This window comes from Piliocolobus tephrosceles, chromosome 3 (genome assembly GCF_002776525.5).
Source record: "Piliocolobus tephrosceles isolate RC106 chromosome 3, ASM277652v3, whole genome shotgun sequence".
NCBI classification, from domain to species: Eukaryota; Metazoa; Chordata; class Mammalia; order Primates; family Cercopithecidae; genus Piliocolobus; species Piliocolobus tephrosceles.
Window position 1 is genome coordinate 57937851 of NC_045436.1, and position 24056 is coordinate 57961906.

Here is a 24056-nt window from a genome sequence, read left to right on the forward strand (position 1 = left end):
GGAAGACTAGTATTCCAGATAAAACTATGGACATGTTGACAGAAACACATGCAAGACAATGAAGGAAAACACGGTTCTTGTTTAAAACTACAAGTAGTTACGTTATTATTTGGGGAGAGGAAGTGACAGGAAATGGATTGCTATTGGTTGGAAAGAAAAATTAAATCTAATGTTGTTTACAGGTAAAACGATATATAAGATGTACCTATTCCTTCAAATATCTTATGACCTCATTGGTATAACAGTAGATATTCACAGACATGGAATTAATAGAAAACAAAAATGAAATGAGCTGAATGACTCCATCAGCCAAAACAATTAATGTGCTGACTAAAACATTTTAAAACACAACTACAAGCTTCCTTGAAAATGATGAATATGCTGAGGTTTAAAATAAAATTAGAAACTCAGAGGTTATGAATAATGCCTTCAATGAACTTTATCCTGAGGGTCGCTGTAAAATGTTGGACACTTGGCGTTTTCCTATCAAGGAACTCATGAAATATAGAGAAAGTAATAAGGCCAGGACGGCTTTGTATTATGGAATCCAAAACAATATAGCAGAACACGGATGGTTCCACAAAGAGTTGGACTGCATCATAATTTGGGATGAGAAATAAACATCACTCTGCAAGGAAATTGAGTAGAGAAAAAGAAGAATTGTCTCTAAGAACTGGTTATCATAATCTGCCCCAAATGCAAACTTTCAATCCAATTTCTTGTTGTCTGAGTATTATCAAAAATCTTAAGAGAGAAACATAGTTAAAAATGTATCCAATTTGGTAGCAACCACAAAAAACTTGCAGACATTAAGCAAAGCTTATATGAAAAAACTCAGACTAAATGATATAAGCAGATAGAAAATAGAAATTGTGAAACACATGGGGAAATAAGTCACCACGATTGAGAAGCAGCAGAAACAAGAAGCGGCAAAAGCATAATATAGATATTTCAGGTATCAGACTTGTAAAATGAATATTAAAAAAACAAATAAAACTTCCAAAATGGAAAAGTATGATTTATAAATTACAAAAGCAAATAACAGGGACGATCTGATTAAGGAATTAAGAATATTTTAATAAAACATAAGCAAACTAGAAATTAGAACTGAAAAATTCATGCATAATGTTGTATGGAAAAAAACCTAGATGAAATATTTAAAACATAACATAGGAGACACAGATATAAGAACATGAGGCGCGCACACACACACACACACATATATATATATAATAAGATTATTAGAAATTATTAGAAAATGAGAGGCATCATTTGAGGAAACAACAGCTGATAATTCTCTGATAATTCTCTACAACTGTTGGAAAACAATAATTATCAGGTTAAGGAAAAGAAATGAATTAAGAAGTTTAAATATAGTCTTAAATAGTAAACATGTAGAAAATAAAAATGTATGAAAATACCTACAAAAAGACATAATGTGAATGAAAGACATCTTTTACCCAAAATGTAAAAGTCTGCTACATGAATACACACACAAGATCCATTTAAAAGAGAACATTTTCTGAAGTAGTTCCTGGGTGCAGAGGGAAAAGATTTCAAATAGAAAATCTGTGATTTAAGAAAGAGTAATGACATTGGTAAATCCAAATAAACAATAACCGCCTGATATAATAATATATCTAATAGTGAGAGGTGAAGCCAGCTGGGCTTCCAGGACGGATGGGGACTTGGAGAACTTTTCTGTCTAGCTAAAGGACTGTAAATGCACCAATCAGTGCTCTGTGTCTAGCTAAAGGTTTGTAAAGGCACCAACCAGGGCTCTGTGTCTAGCTAATCAGGTAGGGGACTTGGAGAACTTTCTGTCTAGGTAAAGGATTGTAAATGCACCAATCAGCACTGTGTCAAAACGGACCAATCAGCACTCTGTAAAATGGACCAATCAGCTCTCTGTAAAATGGACCAATTGGCAGGATGTGGGAGGGGCCAAATAAGGGAATACAAGCTGGTTGTCAGAGCCAGGCAACCCAGTCAGGTCCCCTTAGATGCCGTGGAAGCTTTGTTCGTTTGCTCTTGGCAACAAATCTTGCTGCTGCTCACTCTTTGGGTCTGCATCACCTTTATGAAATCTTTCAAAGTTGGATCTCTGAGTGAGGATGACATGAGCTGGGAGCTACTATTTCCTAAATTACTTTATGTCTTTGTTGTAGACATCAGGTTGGGGATGTTTGTTAGCAAAATCTAATTTGCCCAAGTAATTCTCAAAGTGTGATCTGTACCTAGTAGACCACACTCAATGCTTTCTCCAAACCTTTATAGATCTGTAACAAGTTCTGGAGCTTGGGCTAGAACATAAACGAATGAACTATCTCACTAAGCACACTTTTATCCGTTACCATTTTTTTCTTTTAGTTAATTTTAACACATTCTCAATGAAAGAGGCAGTGGTTTAATTTACAGTCTGGCACAAGCTTTTTATTACGTAACAGTATCTAGGTGACCTTACTGATAAAAAAGCAAGTAAGTTTAATTTAATAAAAATATATGGGACATTTCACCATGACATTGGGAAATAGAAGCCATTTAAAAAAAACATTTTGATGATTTATGAAAAGTGAACATGATCTAGCCTCAAAAAATAAATAAATAACAGGAACAGTGCTCCATATGACATTTTTATCAGAGTACAGTTAACTTAGAATCAATTACATAAATATAGCTTGAAAAGTATATGAATATAAACATACATTGAAAACATATTTTAAGGAACTGATTACTTTAAAAATCTTACTGTATAGAATAGAAATGTCTTGGCCTTTTATAGGCCTTTATCCTTAACAAGGATAGAGACAATAAATGACAATTTATGACAATAAATGTCTCTATCCTTGTTAAGGATACACATGTATGTATGGGTTTATATACATGTGTATATATGTATATATGTGTATGTATATGTTTATGTGTACTTGTGTATATATGTGTGTGTTCATCTATATATGTATAAAATATATAGCTCAGCCAAAACAGTACTTAAAAGGAGCATTTATACTTGAAATGATATAAAAGAAAATTAGAATGGTTCACACTAAATGAGCCAAATATTTAACAGGAAGTTAGAAAGAACAGTATAGTAAAACAAAAAATAATACATAACGAAAATAATAAAAATAAGAGCTGAAAATCATGCCACAATAATTTTATATGAAAAGAGCAAGCAAGTTAAAACAGTGGTTCCTAAAAGATGAATTAAGTATACAAATCTTTGTCAATATTAAGGAAAATATATAGGTGTGTATATATTTATAGATACATATATTTATTAATATATATTAATATAGCTATATACACATATATTTTATTAATTTTAATTTAAAAATATAATTTCAAATATAAATGCTCCTTTTAAGCTGAACTATATATTTATGCATATATAAACACATATATGCATATATACACACATACATATGTGTGTATATATATGGCTTAATAAACAATATTAGGTATTGTAAAATAATATAGCCATAGAGACTGAAGACATTAAACAGTAATAAAATATAATATTTGTAAAAACTTTATTTTACTAAGCTTGATATTTTTGAGTAAATCATATATATATATATATATTTAACTCGTTATGTCATCTCTCTAGATATACATACAAAATATGTTATTACCTACTCAAACTCCAAAAGAAATAAAGAACCTGACATGAACATGTCCTTAAATGTAAATTAAAATGTTTTTACTAAAATAAAAATAGGCTGAGGCACTTATGATACTGTTTCAAATAAATCCAAACACTAATCTTATACAAATAATTACACTGGTTGGCAGATTAACAATAGGAAAAACCACCAACACTTTTATGTTTTGATAACAAAACAAGTCAAGTACAGTATGAGGAAAGAAAATCACAGGTTAATCTCATTCACAAATATAGATTCTAGAAATCTAAAGAAAATACTAGCAAATTGAGTACAGAAACACATAAACAAGATAATATATCATTTTCAGGTTGCATCTACACAAGCAAAGTAAAGTTGGTTTAGTAAAGATTTTGAATGTTGGCATTACAAAGAAAAGATACATTTTAAAAGTGATGGATAAGATGATCATCCTAATTTAATCAATATATAATATATACATGCATTGAAATATCACATTGTACCCGATAAATATGTGCAATTATTATGTCAATTATTTTTAAAATTAAATAAATATTTAAAAACAAAGAAGAGCATGGGGTCTACAGGAGTAACAGTGTTCCACTCCTGCCCCTAAAGAAGATTATAAATACCTGGAAATACACCATTTTGATATTGCTGAAGGAAAAATTCATTTCCACATTCTGCCCAAAACTTGTTGTGAAAACTGCCATCAGGCAAATAGGTCACACTTTTTTTTTTTTTTTTTTTTACTAAATTCATTACCCACCATCCTCAACAAGATCCTTCAGCTTAAATACATCCAAACTACACTTATTAATCATTCACCAAAAGAATACACTGCATATTTGTTCTGACTTGAGTGTTGCCCCAACTTGATTCATTGAAATACCTCCTTTAAGATCAATAAAATATGGCTTTCATCTTGTACTATTGTTAATAATGAAGGGTGTCCAGGTTCTCGGCGTCTGGAACAAAGACTTGGACAAAACGTACACACAAAGCGAGGAAGGAATGAAGGGTTTTATTGAAAATGAAAGTATACTCCACAGTGTGGGAGTGCGCCTGAATATAGGGGATCAAAGGTCCCGTTACAGAATTTTTGGGAGTTTTAATACCTCCTAAAGGATTTCATCGGTTACTTTGGGTACACCCTATGTAAATGGAGAGGATGAAGTAAATTTACAAAGTTATTTACGGTGTAGGCCCTATGGAGAGGATATTTCCTGTTATAGCTGAAGTGTGAATTGGTTTCATGTCCCTTGCCCCCAGAACCTATTTTACTGCCTCACTATTATCTTATTTAATTCATATGTTAAATAAATTCCTTTTACTATCATTGTTTTACATAATAATTACCTTGATGACATATTGAGGTATTATGTATTCCTCGTGTACTTCAATTTAAAACAAACATATTTAAATTGTAATTTTAAACATAGTGCCTAGATAACACCTATAATCATGTTGCATATAGTCAATGGAATGCATACTACTTTCTATCATGGCTGTGCTGCACTTTACCTACTATTACGTTATGTTCCCTTGGCTGTGACCCGGATCTCATCTGTTTTTCACACACTCACAGTCAAATACCCCTGTGTTCCGCGAGATACAACACTGTTCAGCATATTCACTTATTGCAGCAAAATCCCTTTGAAATATACACATTTTATTCCCTAGCCTCAAAATGTGTTATTTTATGATACCTCTTAATTTTCTTAGACTGCACCATTCATAGGATTAATTGATAGGATTTGTATATTTTAAATTTTTTTCTACTTTTCTTTCAAACTATTAAGCATAGCTTTCATGGAGAAAACAAATGACACCTCCGCCACATTGATATTTATATTTTCACTTACACAATTACCTTTCTCTTTCTAGTATGTACTCATACATTCAAGGATTTTGTGTTCGACGTATTTCATTTGTTGACTGACCATTTGCTGACAGCATCTTGAGAAGTTCAACAACAAGGTAAAAAAAAAAAAAAAAAAGTGCTTTTTCTCTCAAATGGGCTTTCTTGCACTCAGATCACCCACTTACTCCCAAACTTACACTATAAATTTTGACAAAACAAGACACTGACTAACTTCCTTTTTTTTTTGAGACGAAGTTTCACTCTTTTTGCCCCGGCTGAAGTGCAATGGCGCAGTCTTGGCTCACTGCAACCTCCACCTCCCAGGTTCAAGCGATTCTTCTGCGTCAGCCTCCCAAGTGGCTGGGATTACAGTTGCCTGCCACCACGCCTGGATAATTTTTGTATATTTAGTAGAGACGAGGTTTCACCATGTTGAGCAGGCTGGTCTTGAACTTCTGACTTCAGGTGATCCACTTGCCTTGGCCTCCCAAAGTGCTGGGATTACAGGCATGAGCCACCATGCCCGGCCAGATACTGATAAAATTTCTATTGGAAACTGATGTAAGTATGGTCATTCACAATCATTAGATGTCTTTTTGTAGTAATTATTCAGTTGTAGGATGTACGCAAGCGTTATCAGTCTCCCTACTGCCAGATGGTATGTTATAATGAAAACAAGTCTCAGAATAAATTCTGCTGTGCTGGGAAATGTTATTATCATTTAGGAAAAAAAAAAAAAAAATTATAAAATGATTCTAGAGGCTCAATGAATTCCAAGTGCTGTATCTTCCCCAAATCTTGAAGGTTCACATGAGTCACATGTAACAATACTGTAGCAGAAAAATTTGATGAACCTTCTAATCAGTGTGAGGCTGCTCATAACCCATAAGAATTACAGACATGAGGACCTATTTACATGGGATCCTTTGTTTTCTCTACTTTGCATAATCATGGAAGTGACTTCCCAATAATTTTACTGATTCACATGTTAATTATTAGTCATCCTAGAAGTGAAAAGTATTTACAAATGTCCTTTATACTATTTAATAAATCCTTGGTATAGATGGCAGTAAGTATAGCTAAAGTATTTTGATAATCATAGCTTGAGGGTAAATTTTTAATTTTAGGTTTGAAATATTAAATAACCACACAGAAAGAGTGTATAACAGATTACGTGAAGCCAAATATTAACTAAAAGAGAAAAATGAGACCCAAGGACTAAGACTTCAATGGATAGACTGATTATAATGCTGGCTACTAATGTTAGTGGAAGTGTAACTGTGCTGGCATTTTTTTTTTTTTTTTTTTTTTTAATGACTGTTCTTGTTTATTAGGGCTGAGGTTCTGAGTGGTCTGTGCTAATCTCATTATTTTCTGATAAGTAGCGTTGCCATATAATTCACAAAATTAACATGGGCATTTTTGAAAGGGAAAGGGGATAATAACTGGATAGTTTCTGGGGACAACGTGTTTAGTATAACCTCAAACAACCTGGGACAAGTAGTCATCCTACTAATTTTATAGAATGTGGAGTTTTGCAGAACATGTTCTGAGTTACAGAAGATTTTGTACAAGCTCTCACCAATGTACCAACAATCTATGCTACTGTGGCAGAGTCTGCTCATTGACCATAAAATTCTCTGTTTCTTCTCCCTGGGAAGACAACTGAGCCAAATTTGTTATAATTCTTTACAGTTAGTTGTGGTAATATGACTGAATTCAGGTCAATGGAATGAGAACAAAAATAATGTATGCTTCTTCTAGGCCTGTCCTTTTCCTCCTCTGGTTGATTCTGGCAACAGAATAATCACCTGGTGGTCTGGACTAGTCTTACATTGAAGATAGCACAGTGGTCCTCAGCATGGGTCCCTGAATGACTATGGAAAATATGCCCTCATCCCCTCACCAATTACCCTGGACTGTTAGATGATCTACTCTTCTATTATATTGAACGACTATGTACTTGAGTCTATGAGTCGTGGTAGCCCAGCATAGCCTAATTTATTGGAATACCTTTTGGATCTTTACAATCTGCCTATATTTACAGTTTTATTTGCCAAGGTCTGGGGACATTTGGTTTTAGTTTTTAGTTTTACTGTGTCTCTTTTTGTCTCTTTATTATTACCACTATTATTATATTCTTTGTCTATGGAAAAAAACACTGCTAATTTTACTGAGATTTCTTTGATTACCAGTTGTTAATAAGCAGTATATGTGGGCTATTAAGTCACCCCTTTATTGTTAGCATGCTATAATGAAAGCAAGTAATTTGAATTCTGTGCAATGCTTACCTCACCATGTGCCAAAGGATAAGAATTGCTAAATTCCACAAACCTGGATACTTGTACCCCTAAGAGTTCAAACAGTGGAACAGTAAGTAGTATTCATGAAGTTGTGGAAATTTTCGGGAGGCTAGTAAGAGAGAGTTTCTTTGATGAACTGATATTTGAGCAGATATTTGAATGATATGAAATAACAAGCTATGAAAAGCTGGCACAAATAATTTTACATGACTTTGTTAATACCACTAAACTCAATGACTTGCAGGAAGCCAAGATCACTCAGGGAACAGATCCAATCCTCAAGATTTAAAGTTGTGGGAGTAGCAAAATGCTATCAGCTACATTGTTTGAGAGAAAAAAAAGCAGCATTTTATTGGTATTTCATTTAAACACTGTTATATACAAGTGTTTCTATTACTTCTTATTATGTGCAGTAATATATCTTTATAAGTATAATTGAAAAAAGTGCCACTATCCATATATTCCCTGCCTAGTTAATGACTCTAATACTAATTGAAAAGCTTCTGCAGTGTCATAATTCCATCAATAAATCTATGTATTTATAGCGATACTATCAGCAAAGTATCTCATTATTTTGACCTGGTGCCATTTTAGCAACAGGCAATAAATGAGGGGAGGAATAATAATCTCAGGAGCAAAACTTCCTGTTTCTCATGCACACATATTTTTCAGACCTAAGAAAACATTAGCTCTTTATACCTTTTCCTTCAACTTTTGGAAAACTAGATATTTATTGCTCTTAATTTATATGATATTTCTTACCACATTGTAAGATCATCTGTAAATAGTCCATATCACCATTTTATTTTCCTTTGGGTCACAGGCCTTCTGTTATACAATACAATTTTAATTACGTTTGGAAGATTTAAAACAAATAATCCTTAATAACAAACATAGCAATTGCTAGTCGGAAGGGCTTTCTCCTATTCACTCCATCCAGCTATACTAATAGGATTTTCATACATTGTAACCGGTTTTCAACATTTAACTGCAAATACAAGTGGGGCAGAGAGTTCATATATGAAAACTTGGTAGTTTTATTCTGACATTTAAACTGTTTTCACTTTTAGATAGCACGCATAGCTTTCTCGCACAGTGAGGCAAGCGTTGCGCTGAATTTCTAGAATTCACATTTGAAGCTCAATCTCCTATTATTGCCAAATACAGGATAGAATTAATAACCATATCTAGTTTGCAAACATGTATCTTGGTGTCCAAGAGTGCTATACAATGCTGATAAAATAGTTATGAAAACTGATATGTAACCCTGTTCTCATGAAAACTTGCCAAGAAACAAATGAAAAGGAAGCCAGTCATTGGAAAATTAATTATACAAAAATCATTTAGTAACAATTGTGTTTAAGTAATTAGTTTTTGAGGATAAAACAGACAAAACAAAACAGAAATTTGTAAGAAAAAAGTAAATCTTAAACTAGCCCAGAATATAACACAATATGTCCTTGGGGAAATAATTGTGTGTTGAGACCCGATAGATGAATGAGTGCCAGTAGGACAATGTGGTAGGCCCGGAGAGGTAGCATTTTAGTAAACACAGAGCCTGGTCTATGACGATACATCGGGAACATGCTCGATGTTTGAGAAATGGAGAAAACCCTGATGTCTCTGGGGCTTAGTGAGTGAAAGAGAGATTGGCAGAAAATTGGGCTGAAGTCAGACTCAACGGATGAATTCTACAGATCTTCTAAGAGATGAAGATCTTACCCTACGTGCAATGTAAAGGAGCTTATGGTGTTTAAGTATGATTTGACATAAGCAGCCTTGCTACTAAAGGAGATGATTCACACTGCTGGTGAAGAAGAGTTTAGACTAGGACAATAATATTGGATATATTGTTTGTAATGAAGGGCATTAGAAACACATAATAGGTCAAACACAAAGCCAACTATAGTTTCCATGGATTTAGCCCAAGATGGTGAATTAGAGCTATGTTTTGTAGTTAAAACCATTAGGATTCTGAGTAAGGAGGAGATGCTGCTAAGTATAAAGGTGCTGGTGAACTGACAGAGGGGAACAGGATGTGAGGATTACTCCTACTCCTCTGCCTAAAATACTATCATGGGTTTCCATTGCAAAGACAATGAAGATGGATGCTAGTGGCAAAAAGAATAAGTACTCTGGCCAGGCACGGTGGTTCATGCCCATAATCCCAACACATTGGGATTCTGAGGTGGGTGGATAATGAGGTCAGGAGTTTGAGACAAGCCTGACCAACATAGTGAAACCCCGTCTCTACTAAAAATTAAAAAAATTAGCCAGGCGTGGTGGCGTGCCCTGTAATCCCAGCTACTCAGGAGTCTGAGGCAGGAGAATTGCTTGGACTCCAAAGGCAGAAGATGCAGTGACCTGAGGTCATACCACTGCAACCCAGCCTGAACGACAGAGCTTGACTCTTTATCAAAAAAAAAAAAAAAAAAAATCTAATTTGTATTCCCTATGTTTTAAATTGAGTTTTCTTACTTAGAATATATGCAGTCTAAAATCAGTCTAAAATACCTAACCCTCCTTGGTTTCTGGCTCTATACATGGTGATAATAATTGTATCTCAGAATGCTGGCACATATACGGATTCAAAACACAATGTGAAAAAAATTACATAATAATTGATTCTTCACAAGCTTTCAATGACAGTTAATTATGAAATTAAACTTCATTGATATGGCCTACTAATCCCTACTAAGGCTCTGGGCATCTCTGTTCATGTCTCCATGATTGCCCAGTGGCACTCTTTCCCTTACACCTGGCACTCCAGGGACACTAGCCACCTTTCATTTCTTCTGGCATATTGTAATTGGTTCTGCCTCAGCTCCTGCTTGGCAGGATGCCAGGAGTTAATTCTCTTCTGCTCCTGCCTTCACCTAGTTAATATTTACTCATCCTTCAGGTCTCAGCTCAAATGTCAAATTCCTCAGAGGAGGCATCTTCTACCAGACTGTAAATTTGTGAAGGCATAGGAAACAATGCTTAGCAAACTGTTTCTCAGCAGCACCCAGTGCAATATTGACAACATGACAAAGCCACAGGTATTTATTGGATGAGTTAATTGCTAATGATCAAATAAATACATGGAAAAGAATCATGTTTGGGGACAAAGGCTATGAGTTTCAATGTGGATATACTGAGATTGAAAGATCTATTGACTATTTAAATGGATATTTTATTTTTTCTATCCTAAAATAATGTTTGCTGATGGAAAAGAAAGTAAGAAGAGGGCAAAGGATCCTACACTTTCTCTGAGACCCTGGATACAAATGCTGTCCCGCAAGATAGTGTTGTTTTAGTATTACTGAAGTATTAAGTACTAAGACAGAAACCTCTAAAAAGCAATAATCAGAGAAAGGGAAAAATGCTGGAAGTAATCATAATGAACTGGATGTTTCACTACTAATAGATTTGAATCTTTGTTTATTAGGATGGTAAGGAATACCACCTTCTAAATGTAAAGACATCATTTAATTCAGAATAGTTCAGACTCAATTACCAAATAGAGGCTAAGAGTTTCAAATCTGTAAAACTAATATTTTACATTGGGAAAGAGTTTGTGTTCGTTTGTATTTGACACACTTACAATATTTAATAGAATATGGTACGTGAGGGGTTTCTCTTTGAAAATAATATTATGCATTGTTGAAAAAGTTTGTGCTTTATAAAATCAGATACTGAGGTTAATAAGTACAAATAATGAGAAATAATAAGTCAAATTAATGGGAAAATAGAGGCATTCATGCAAAATCTATGCAATTTTTAAACCAGAGGATTTAATGAACAGTAAGAATGTAAACCAAAAGCTGAGTTAAATCTCTGTTGCTATCTGCACCCACTACCACCCAGGTCTTCTCTTTGGGATTCAAGGCAACCTACAAGGAACAGATAACCACTCCAGACTCACAGTGTACCTTTCTGGGGACAAAATCCTAGTACAGGTAGTTGCTCTTATTTTTCTCAAAATTGAACTAAAATGTTCACTGATGCCAATGCAGCAGCTAAATTGATGAATAAATTTGCCTTCCTCTGCTGAAGTTCCTAATTACATTTTACTGATATCATTCTATGTATTAGTTGCTTGTGAACTAATTTTTATGATAGAAATGTGTTACAGGTGAACAGACTCCACAGAAAGATAGCTTCCAACAATTTATTAGGATTGGTCTCATAATATTTCAGTGTTTCATAAGATTTCAGTTTCCTTATTAAATAAATAATATTAGAGTCAAACAATATAGAAAGATGTGGCTATTATAAATGATATGGCACACATATATGGGCTAATACAGAAAGATGCCCCCAGCTAAAATGAAGGGGGGAACACCAACTTTTTCTTAAAGTGAATATACACAATATCATGACCAAGATGAAGTTTAAAAAAATTTTACTGCAGGAATAAATGTTTCAGAACTGAAAAATAATGTGTGGTCTGTGTGTGCATGTGTGTGTTTGTGTGTATGTAAGTGTTGTGGAAATCTGAAATTGTTTCTTTAGTCCAACTTCTTTGCTTTTTCTAATTATAACAGGGGTGAGAAGTCTCATCGACTATCTGGGGAAAGAGGGAACACCTGCAGATTTCAGGGAACCATTAAATATGGACTTCTAAAATTCTCTAACCTATATGCTTGTCCTCCTTCCTTCCCAGGTTTTTCCACTCTTTCATCCTCACCAAGTATATTTGTATTTACCATTTGCAGCAACTTACCTTCTCTTCCCATTGAAGTAATCGAGTCCCCATGTCTGTATTGGCTGTGTAACTAATATTAGGAACACAGAAGGTCAGCCTCAGTCTTTAGTAAAAACTTTTTATTACTTCTTGCTTTTCCTCAATTTCCTCTCTCATCACACAACTACATTTCATTATATTCTCAATATATGTTTGTTCATTTTTGTTGTTGTTAATCTTTAATTCAGCAGCTACTGTTTAAAAAATGAGAGGCGAACATTGTTTTTCGTAACTTTCCTAAAATTCTGTGGTCCATTTTGGAAAGGATCTTTCCATCACATAAATGCATTATTTCTCAAAATAAGAAAATAAATCAGCTGTATCCCTGAGAATTCTCCTTACCTAAGCATGAGAGTAATGGAGTGTGTGCCCACGAGGGGAGAGAAGAAGGCAACACCGCCTTATCCTTTAGAAGGCTTGCAAATTTTCCAAAGGAATATTGTAATTATTCTTCCTTGGGGAAATACACTCATTTATTTAGTCAATTAATTGGCAATTTTTTTATTTAGGGCCCAAGGTATGGAAAGTACTATACTGAATGTATGAAAAGTATTATGCTTTCCATAGGTTCAGTGATGAACAAACCTGACAATTTTTTTTTTTTTTTTTGAGACAGGTTATGTTGCCCAGGCTGGAGTGCAGTGGAGTGATATAGGCCGTCTATAGCCTCCACCTCCCAGGCTCAAGCCATCCTCCCACTTCAGCCTTCCAAAGTGCCGGGACTGCAGGCATGAAACACCACACCTAGCCTGACAAAAACTTTGCCCTCAGAAAACTAATTTTATTGTAGGTATATAGTACTGAATTTATTTTATCTTTAATACATATATGTTAAGTTACTGTGCATACATTAGACTAAAATAACCTTATACACATAAAAAGATGCTATTCAAGAAAGTTTTTTTAATTTATTAATATATTCTCACAACAGTTTTAAACCTTTTAGTTTAAAATAGTTTGGAACCTCAGAAAAGTTGCAAAAAGTATAAAGAAAGCATTCTTCTTTATTCAGCTTCTTTTAATGTTAGCATCTCCCATAACCATATAAGGTTATTGAAAGAAGGAAGGTCAGGCTGGGCAACATAGTGAGAACCCCACTGACAAAAAATAAAATGTTAGCCATACATGGCGGCACAAGCCTGCAGTCCCAGCTACTCAGGAGGCTGAGGTGGAAAGATCACTTTGGCCTGGGAGGTAGAGGCTGCTTGAGCCATGATCACACCACTGCACTTTAGTCTACACGAAGGAGCAAGACCCTGATTCAAAAAACCAAAACAAAAAAAAAAAAAAAAAGAGAGAGAAGAAGAAAGGTTACATTGAAAAAAATGCTACTAATTAACCTACTGATTTTTCGTGCTGCTTCAAGACTTTGGCACTTTTGAAGAGCATTGGCCATCCATCAGCCATTTTCCCCGTTAATTGGTTTTGTGTGATGTTTTCTCATAATGAGATTGATGATTTTTTTTTTCTTTTTTGGGGCGCAAGAGTATCACAGAAGCCCTGTTGTGCCTTTCTCAGTGAATCATGTCAGGCGTTGTATGATGTCATCATAATATCTTATTTCTGGTAACACTAACTGAGTACATTGATAAGGTGGTGCTTGTGAGTTTCTCCACCATGAAGTTATGTTGTCTCTTTGTTATTAGTTTTTGATAATTTGAGGTGTAAAGGGATACTTTGAAAGAATATAAGTATCTTCTTTTCCATAATACTTTTTGTTCAGTAATTTTAGCACCTATTGGTCTTGTCAGCAGCAATTGTTTTGAAGTTTGTAGCTGATGTTTCCATTTCGAGGAATGATTTTTGGTCTGCTTTATTTATATATTTTTTTCTCTGGTTTTCTCTCATTTGTTCCTATGTCCTGGTGAACCTGTAATTTTGAGATTGATTGCCAGACAATTGCCAGTGTCTGAATTATATGAATCTTGCTCAAAGAAAATTTAATATTTTTCTGAAAGAGTAATAGTATATGCAAATTTCCTTGACCCCACCAGACATTCAACTGATTCAAGACTTAATTTTCAGTCCTTGTGATACAATACCTATTTCTTTTTTCCTTCTTTCTCCTAGAGGTTGACCTTCATGCATCTCCACTAAGTACAGTGATTATTTACTAGGTCTCTTCTCTTGGTTGAATGCTGATGTCGAATTTTTGCCTGTACTATAACTTTCAAACTGCCAAAGTCCCTGCTTGGGCTTTCAGTCTTCTAAGAACTGCTTTATGCTTGGAAACTTCCACCTCTTACTGCATGCATTTGAAACTCATCAATCAGCTATTTTCTTCATAACAGATGGCACAGAGGGTATTGTGCTTCATTCTTTGCAGTTCCACTTTCCTTAATATTAACCCCTAATTCACCACTTATTTAGTAGCTCTGAAAACAACATTTTATCTCTGTGGCCCGTGAATCTGTTGTAAATTACACTCCACGGCTATCCACTATAACCCTGCAATCGGAACTATAGGACTCACATTCCAATGTTTTCCTTTGTTCCAGGAGCTTAATTCCTCACGTCCTGTCTGACGTGGTGACTTTCTGATTCTTCTACACAGCTGTTTTGTTTCATTTACCCAGCATTTCTTATTGTTATCAGTAGGCAGTTTAATCTGATACTATCTTCTCCATTACAGTCAGGGGAAGAATCTTCAGCATCTCATTTTGAATCAGTCTTAGACTGGCAGTTAAGATATTATAGTATTTAACATTATTTTTTATTAATATTATTATTAAATCTTCACATATTTGTGAATTTGCTTATGTGTATGTGTAAACTGCAGAGTAGAAATGGATGTTTTATTAAACTTTATTGTTGGTTAATTTTTCTCAGACTGTAATTTCTATTGCTCTTAATTTCTAAGAGCAATAGAAAAATTCATTTTGTAAATGCAGAAGTTACAGAGGTTGAATGGTACATAAATTAATGTCAACATAAAATGAAAGTATTGACTTTAATCTTGATGTTTGAACACATTTTATTTTCTACTCGATTTGGATTGTGCCTTTATTTCAATCTTGATGTTGCATCCATCAAGGATTGCATAGCTTATATCTAATTTAAATAACAACATCAGTTATGAACACAAACTATCATTTATCATTTAAATCATTTTAAATATCTATAATCATTACCAGAATATAGATGAGAATATATATTATATATATATATAATATATATTCATTATCAGAATATAGATGAGAATTCTAGATATAACTTGTAAACTATGGGAATTATCTATGAATAATTAACTGGTCAATTGAAGAATAAAGGTTTATTATTGCAGCCATAATTAACTAAAATTATGAAACAAATAAGTTTAACATTCAAAAAATGTGAACAATTTGAAATAAATTATATATATAATAAAAAAATTGACCACTAGACAACTATTAAGAACAGCATAATGTCTAAAAAAATTGAGGAAGAGAACGTTCTCATTTTAGCTTAAGTAATAATAACAATCATTTATGTAATAAGGAAAGACAGAATAATAGATTAGAACTGTTTGGGGTAATAACATGACAATTACCACTTAAAATAACTTTAAATGATTGGACATACAGTGATATTAGACACTGAGTATTTAAATAAAAGATAATTTAATCAATAAAAAGTAGAATATTAATTTTGTTTTCTCAAACTCCAAAATGATCAGAAAGTTCAAAATTATACCTAAAATTTCAAAAGATAAATTTTAATCTAGTTTTTAATAAAAAAGATCTAATATAATTTTTGAGTAAAAATGTTTTTGTATATTAGAAATTCATTATTTGATGTTGATTTTTAAGTTTTGACTTGGCTTTGTTTGAACATTTATTTCTAATGCTTCAATATTTCATATTTGACTAAAACATGCAATTGTTTAAACTAAAAAAAATGAGTAACCCACCAGCAGAACATGGTAAAGCTATTAGATGGAGAATAATAACTGCTAACTCTCCACCAAACCCTAAACCCTCTTCTTTATTTTCAATCTTCATTATAATGCTCTATGTCCAACTGTGGCACTTTCCTTTCCTTTTTCTTTTTTTTGAGATGGAGTCCCGCTCTGTCGCCCAGGCTGGAGTGCAGTTGCGAAATCTCAGCTCACTGCAAGCTCCGCCTCCCAGGTTCGCACCATTTTCCTGCCTCAGCCTCCCAAGTAGCTGGGACTACAGGTGTCCGCCACCACACCTGGCTAATTTTTGTATATATATATATATATATGTATATATATATATTTTTTTTAGTAGAGACGGGGTTTCACCGTGTTACCCATGATAATCTCGATCTACTTACCCCGTGATCCGCCCACCTCAGCCTCCCTAAGTGCTGGGATTACAGGCATGAGCCACCATGCCCAGCCTAACTATGACATTTTCATTGTGCCATGCATGGGGTCAAACACTTTTTATCAGAAAAGACCACATTGCACTATGTGATACTTTTAACTCAATAACATTATTGAATAATTCATTGTATATAGTTTTGTGCAGTGCTCTGTTAGGTACTTGTCCACAAAATATTGCAAATCACCAAAACAAACCTCAACATCTGCATGTAAAATGTGCTACTTCCCTTGCAAATACAAAAATCAACCATAGAACATTGCCAACTTTATTTGGCAAACATGCAAGAAAGACTGTGCACATAGACTTACAACTTTAGCACTGTGTTATTTAATTTAGAAATTTAATTCTTAGTATGAAATCTAGGCTGCTCTTCTGCTTGTGTGATCTCTGATTTCAACATTCAACAAAGTGAAGACAATAAAATGTGTTAAAATATTTGGATTATATTTTCATTTTTTAATTTGGAAGGAACGCTTTCAAGCATGTGCCAGATTTTTGGTATATCTCCGTCAAGACTTGAAACTCATGAACATATTGAAGAAATATTAATATATTCCTTCCCAGTTACACAAATGCATTTACATATAACTCATTATACTTTAATCTTGAGAGTATACAAAAAATAGATGAAAAGAAATAAGTATTACAGAAAAATAGAGGATATTTTGTAACAAAGTATATATTGCTACATATACTTACTTTCCTTGAACTATTAAAAGCAAATCTTTGATGCATGACAGTTTGTCACTACTATTGGATTCGTGTCAAGGCAGAAATTCAACATGTATATTTCTAACTGTTTGGAATTGGTGGGTTCTTGGTCTCACTGACTTCAAGAACGAAGCCGCGGACCCTCACGGTGAGTCTTACAGTTCTTAAAGATGGTGTGGCCAGAGTTTGTTCCTTCAGACGTTCAGATGTTTCTGGAGTTTCTTCCTTCTGGTGGGTTCTTGGTCTCGCTGACAGGAGTGAAGCTGCAGACCTTAGTGGTGAGTGTTATAGCTCTTCAAGGCAGCGCCTCTGGAATTGTTCATTCTTCTCGGTGGGTTTGTGGTCTTGCTGGCTTCAGGAGTGAAGTTGCAGACCTTTGTGGTGAGTGTTATAGCTCATAAAGGCGGCATGGACCCAATCAGTGAGCAGCAGCAAGATTTATTGTAAAAAGCGAAAGAATAAAGCTTCCACAGTGTGGAAGGGAACGTGACCTCAGTTGCCACTGCTTGCTCGGGCAGCCTGCTTATATTCCCTTATCTGACCCCACTCACATCCTGCTGATTGGTCCATTTTACAGAGAGCTGATTGATCCATTTTTACAGAGTGTTGATTGGTACATTTACAATCCCTGAGCTAGACACAGAGTACTGATTGGTGTATTCACAATCCTCTAACTAGGTGTAAAAGTTCTCCAAGTCCCCACTAGATTAGCTAGACACAGACCACTGATTGGTGTGTTTGCAAACCATGAGCTAGACATAGGGTACTGATTGATGTGTTTACAAACCTTGAGCTAGACATAAAGATTCTCCAAATCCCCACCAGATTAACTAGATACAGAGTGCTGATTGGTGCATCCATGAAACCCAAGCTAAGCACAGAATGCTATATACATCCTCCAGTGCATATACAATCCTCCCACTAGACATAAAAGTTCTCCAAGTCCTCACCCTACTCAGGAGCCCAGCTGGCTTCACCTAGTGGATCCCGCACCAGGGCCAAGGGCGGAGCTGCCAGCCAGTCCTGCACCACACCTGCACTCCACAGGCCTTGGGTGGTGGATGGGACCAGCTGCCACAGAGCAGGGGGCAGTGCCCATCAGGGAGGCTTGAGCTATGTGGGAGCCCATTGCGAATGGGGGGCTCTGACATGGCAGTCTGTAGGTCCCGAGCCCGGTGCCGCCAGGAGGTGACTGAGGCCCTGAAAGAATTCCAGCAAGGCAAGGGCAGTCCAGCAGCGCTGGGGAAACCGTCACCCCCTCTGCAGCTGCTGGCCTGGGTGCTAAGCCCTCTCACTGCCCGGAGCCTGCAGATCCTGGCCAGCCACTCCAAGTGTGGGGTCCACCAAGCCCACGCCCACACAGAACTGGTGCTGGCCAGTGACTGCAGTCCACAGCCCCGGTTCTGGCCTGTGCCTCTCCCTCCACACCTCTCTGTAAGCAGAGGCAGCCAGTTCCTGTCCTGGCCAACCCAGAGAGGGGCTCCCACAGCTCCTCAAGCACCACCAGAGTGTACACCAAGGCTGAGGAGTCGCTGAGAGCGAGTAAGGGCTGCCAGCACGCTGTCACCTCTCATAACTGGAATTATGGTTGACTCACCCAGTATAGGAAATTCTTTATGTTTTTAAGTGCTAATTATCTTGTGAGTGGAAACTTTGGCCTGCCTTTAAATGATGGGGTGAGGAACAACAACAACAACAAATGAACAAACAAAAAAATTTACTCTGGAAACCTAGTTCAGAGAACACAGAATTGTATCTGACATGACATTGCAGTATGTATCTCATCCTTGAAATTGACCATTGGTGGAGTCTTTCACACCCTGCCAGTGAATCTGAACCATTTTGTAAAGAAGAACTTAAATCAGAAGTGAAAACACTCATTAAAATGTCAAAGTGTGAGCAAAATTAAAATGAATTTCAGCAGTCCATTGCCCCATACACTGCTCAGTGTTATTCATAATTTTGAAAGTCAATATTTTTCTTAGTTTAGTTCTTTTCCTGTTCCTACCTTCATATCTTGAGTTGTAATCCAATGCCACACTATTTATTTTGCTGCTTAAATTGTTCCAACTCTGGTCATAGGGAGTTCTTTTAGCTTAACTTGTGTTTCCCTTTGATATGCTCTCATTCTATTGTTTGAGCACATCTTTATTTTATTTCCTCTGTCCTAAACCTAGGAAACAGCAATTTTCTGGCTCCTCTAATTGGAGAATGGTATTCAGAAACCAAGATCTAAGTGCTAGGTGCATTCTTTGCTAGTATGGTCACTGCTTCCTCTGTAGACAGATTTAGGAAATATATGCTGTATCCTAACTTAACTTTATGTTATTTCTGTATCTGTTAGTCAATAAATCTGTATCTATATATATTTTAAGTTGAGAATATGCCTTTTTCATTTCTCTGCCTCAAATTCAGGACAAAAGGGTTTATCCTAGACTTATCTTCTTGCATATCTGTAGCTTCTGTCTATGACTATAAGACACCTGGTTCCTACCATCCTTCATTCATTTACTTATTTGTTCAACCCTACCTTAAGTGAAAAGAAGGTTCACAATTGTTAACTCATATTCTCTCCTGCCAAATGATAAATATATTCATAGTACGGTGTTTATATAGTACATTTTGTCTTTGACCTAGCATTTACAATCAAAACATTATTTTCCAAAGTTACATAGATCAGTTCCTTTGTTATCCCCATCCTCTTCGGAGAGGTCAAAACATTATTTTCCAAAGTTACATAGATCAGTTCCTTTGTTATCCCCATCCCCTTCGGAGAGGTTATTTCATACAATAAAAATATAGTTTAATTAATTTGTCACAGTTGCATTCCATCTTGAGGTCTCTGGCATCCTGCATGTTTTTTTTTTCAATCTATAAACTATAGGTTTTGACCAATTCTTAAAAGCATGTATCCATTAGTCTAATGCTACATAGAACATTTCTGTCACCCTCTAAGTTGCCCATGCATCTCTTTTGCAGTCAATCCTGTTCTCCAATATCTGAAAACCACTGATTTCCATTCATATAGTTTTATCATCCCAAAATGTTGTATAAATGGAATACAACATGTAGTCTTTGCATCAGGCTTTTTTCACTTATAAAAATGCATTTTATATTCATCCATGTTGGTATATGAATAAAGAGCATATTTCATGTAATTATGGGAAAGTATTCTATTGAATGGATATACCATGATGTGTTTATCTGATATACTCTTGAAGAAAAGCCTGTTTTTTTCCAGTTTTGCCAAAAATAATTTTGAATATACTATTTTTAGAGCAGTTTTAAGCTATAAAATCATTTTACAGAAAGTACAGAGTTTCCATATACTCTCGCCTCTCCTACACTGCCAATTTGCCCCATATTAGTATCCTGCATCAGTGTGGTAGATTTGATGACCAAATTACAAGTGATTAACTCATATTGATACATGATGAACTAAGGCCCATGGTTTACATTAGGTTACACGCTTTGTGTTGTATAGTTCTATGAAATTTCACAAATGTATAAAGTCAAGAATCCACCTTTACAGTATCATAGAGTATTTTCACTGCCTTAATAATGCCCTATGGTATATTTATTCATCCTTTCTATCATACCTAAACTCCTCTCAACCACTGATCTTTCTAGGTCTTCAGAGTGCAGTATTTTCCAGAATGTTATATAGTCGAAATCATACAATTTAGAGCCTTTCAGATTGGCTTCTATCGCTCAGCAATATGTATTTGAGGTTCCTCTATGTCTTTTTACAGCTTCATAGCCCATTTGTTTTTATCACTAAAATCTATTTTCATTGTGTGGAAGTACCACACTTTGTTTATTCATTCACCTTTGAAAGAGATCTTGACTGCATCTAATTTTTGGTGGCTCTGAATAAATCTTCTGCAAACATTTATGGGCAAGGTATTGTGTGGACATTAGTTTTCAACTCAGCATATATATCTAGGAGTGTAATTTCTGAATTGTATAGCAAGCCTTGGTTTAGTTTTGAAAGAAGCTGCCTACCCTTCTTCCATAGTGGCTATACCATTTGGTATTTCCATCAGCAGTAAAAAACTATTACTGTTCTTTCACATTCTCACTAGAATTTAGTATTGTCATTGTCCTTTATGAAATATAATTTTGAGCATCTTTCAAATGCTTATTTGCTATTTGTATCAAATAGATGTTAGATTTTGTATCAAATTGGTTAGAGGTATTTACTGATTTTTTTTTTGTCTGTCTTCTTAAAATTGTGTTGTTTGTTTTCATACTGTTGAGTTTTAAGGGTTTGTGTGTGTGTGTGTGTGTGTGTATTTTGTATAATAGTACTAATATGATTGAATTTGTGTCACCACCCAAATCCCATTTCAAATCGTTATCTCCAATGTTGAAGGAAGGGCCTAATGGGATGTGATTGGATCATGGAGGTGAATTACTCCCTTGTTGTTTTAATGATAGTGAATTCTCATGCGATTTGATAGCTTTAAAAGTGTGTAGCACCTCTCCCTAACTTCCTCCTTTTCCCACCAAATAAGACATGCCTGTTTCCCCTTTGCCTTCCACCATGATTGTAAGTTTCCTGAGGCCTCCGCAGCCATGATTCTTTTTTTTTTTTTTTTTTTTTTTGAGGCGGAGTCTCGCTCTGTCGCCCGGACTGGAGTGCAGTGGCCGGATCTCAGCTCACTGCAAGCTCCGCCTCCCGGGTTTACGCCATTCTCCTGCCTCAGCCTCTGGAGTAGCTGGGACTACAGGCGCCCGCCACCTCGCCCGGCTAGTTTTTGTATTTTTAGTAGAGACGGGGTTTCACCGTGTTAGCCAGGATGGTCTCGATCTCCTGACCTCGTGATCCGCCCGTTTCGGCCTCCTAAAGTGCTGGGATTACAGGCATGAGCCACCGCGCCCGGCTGCCATGATTCTTTTACAGCCTACAGAACTGTAAGTCAATTAAACCTCCTTTCTTTATAAATTATTCAATCTCACTCAGGTAGTTTTTTATAGTGATAATGAGAACAGACTAATATAGGTAAATCATCAGGTATGAATTGCAAATATTCTCTCCCTGGCTGTTAGTTGGCATTTTATTCTCTTAACAATAAAAATGTCTTTCACGGATCATTTTTTTTTTTTTTCTTTTTTTAATTTTAACGATGCTCAACTTACTTGTTCACTTTCTTGGCTAATACTTTGGGTGTTCTATCTAAAAAGCCATTGTTCACAGTCACCTAGGTTTTATTCTGTGCTATCTTTTAGAAGTCTTATAGTTTTGCATTTCACATTTAATTATATGATTGAATCTGAGTTAGTTTTTGTGAAAGTTGTAAGATTTGTGTATAGATTTGTTTGGTGGTTGTTTAGTTGTTATTGTTTTACACGTGCATGCCAGTATTTCTAGCACTACTTGTGGCAGTCTATATATTTTTTTCTATTGAAAGGTGTTTGCTTTTTCATCAAATATTAGTTGACAGTATTCGTGTGTATGTTTCTATTTCTGAACTTTCTATACTGTTATATTGATCTATTTGTCTGTTCTTTTACTGATACCACACTGTCTTGATCCTTGTATCTTTTTAGTCAGTCTTAAAGCAGATAGTGTTAAGTCGTCCAGTTGTTTTTCTTCAGTGTTGTGCTTGCTTTAATAGGAAAATAAATTTCCATATAAACTTTACAACTTGCTAGAATTTTCATTTGGACTGCGTTGAATTTCTGGATCACATTGGGAAAACATACATGTTAGTAATATGGAGAATCCCTATCCATTAACATAGAAAATCTCTGGTTTTAGTCTATCTTGGATTTCTTTCATCAAATTTTGTAGTTTTACTGGTATAGATTTTTTATAAATTTTGTTAGAGCTAAATGTTTCATTTGTGTTTTGTGCTAATGTAAGTAATGCTGTGCTTTTAATTCAAAGCTCACATTGTTCACTGTTGGTATATAGGAAAATGATAGACCTTTGTATATTAAGCTTGTGTCCTATAACCTTGCTACGATCACTTATTATTTCCAGGAAAATTATTTTGTTTTTGCTTTTTATTTATTCTTTGTCATTTTCTACATAGACAATCATGTGATATGCAAAGATGGCTTCATTTCTTTGCTCCCAGTCTGTATATATTTTGTTCTGTCTTCTCATTTCATTACATTATATAGAACTTTTCCAGTAAGATGTTGAAAGGAAAATTAAAAAGGATGATCCTCATCTCGTTTCTAATTCTAGGGGTAAACATCTCATTTCTCACTAAAAATTACTTTTAAATAGCATAAATCACTTTTCTTACTACAACCAAAAATACAAACAGCAAAATCTAATTTTTGCTGAGAATGCAAATTGACTTCAAATAAATTTTCAAATTTAAAAGATCCATCTTACCCTTTTGATTTATAATAAAATAAATTAAAACTATAAAGGAAAGTAATTACCCTACCATGTATCTTAAGTAGCAATTTTTTTTTATAGAAGTTTTTTTTTTGAGACAGAGTCTTGCTCTGTTACCCAGGATGGAGTACAGT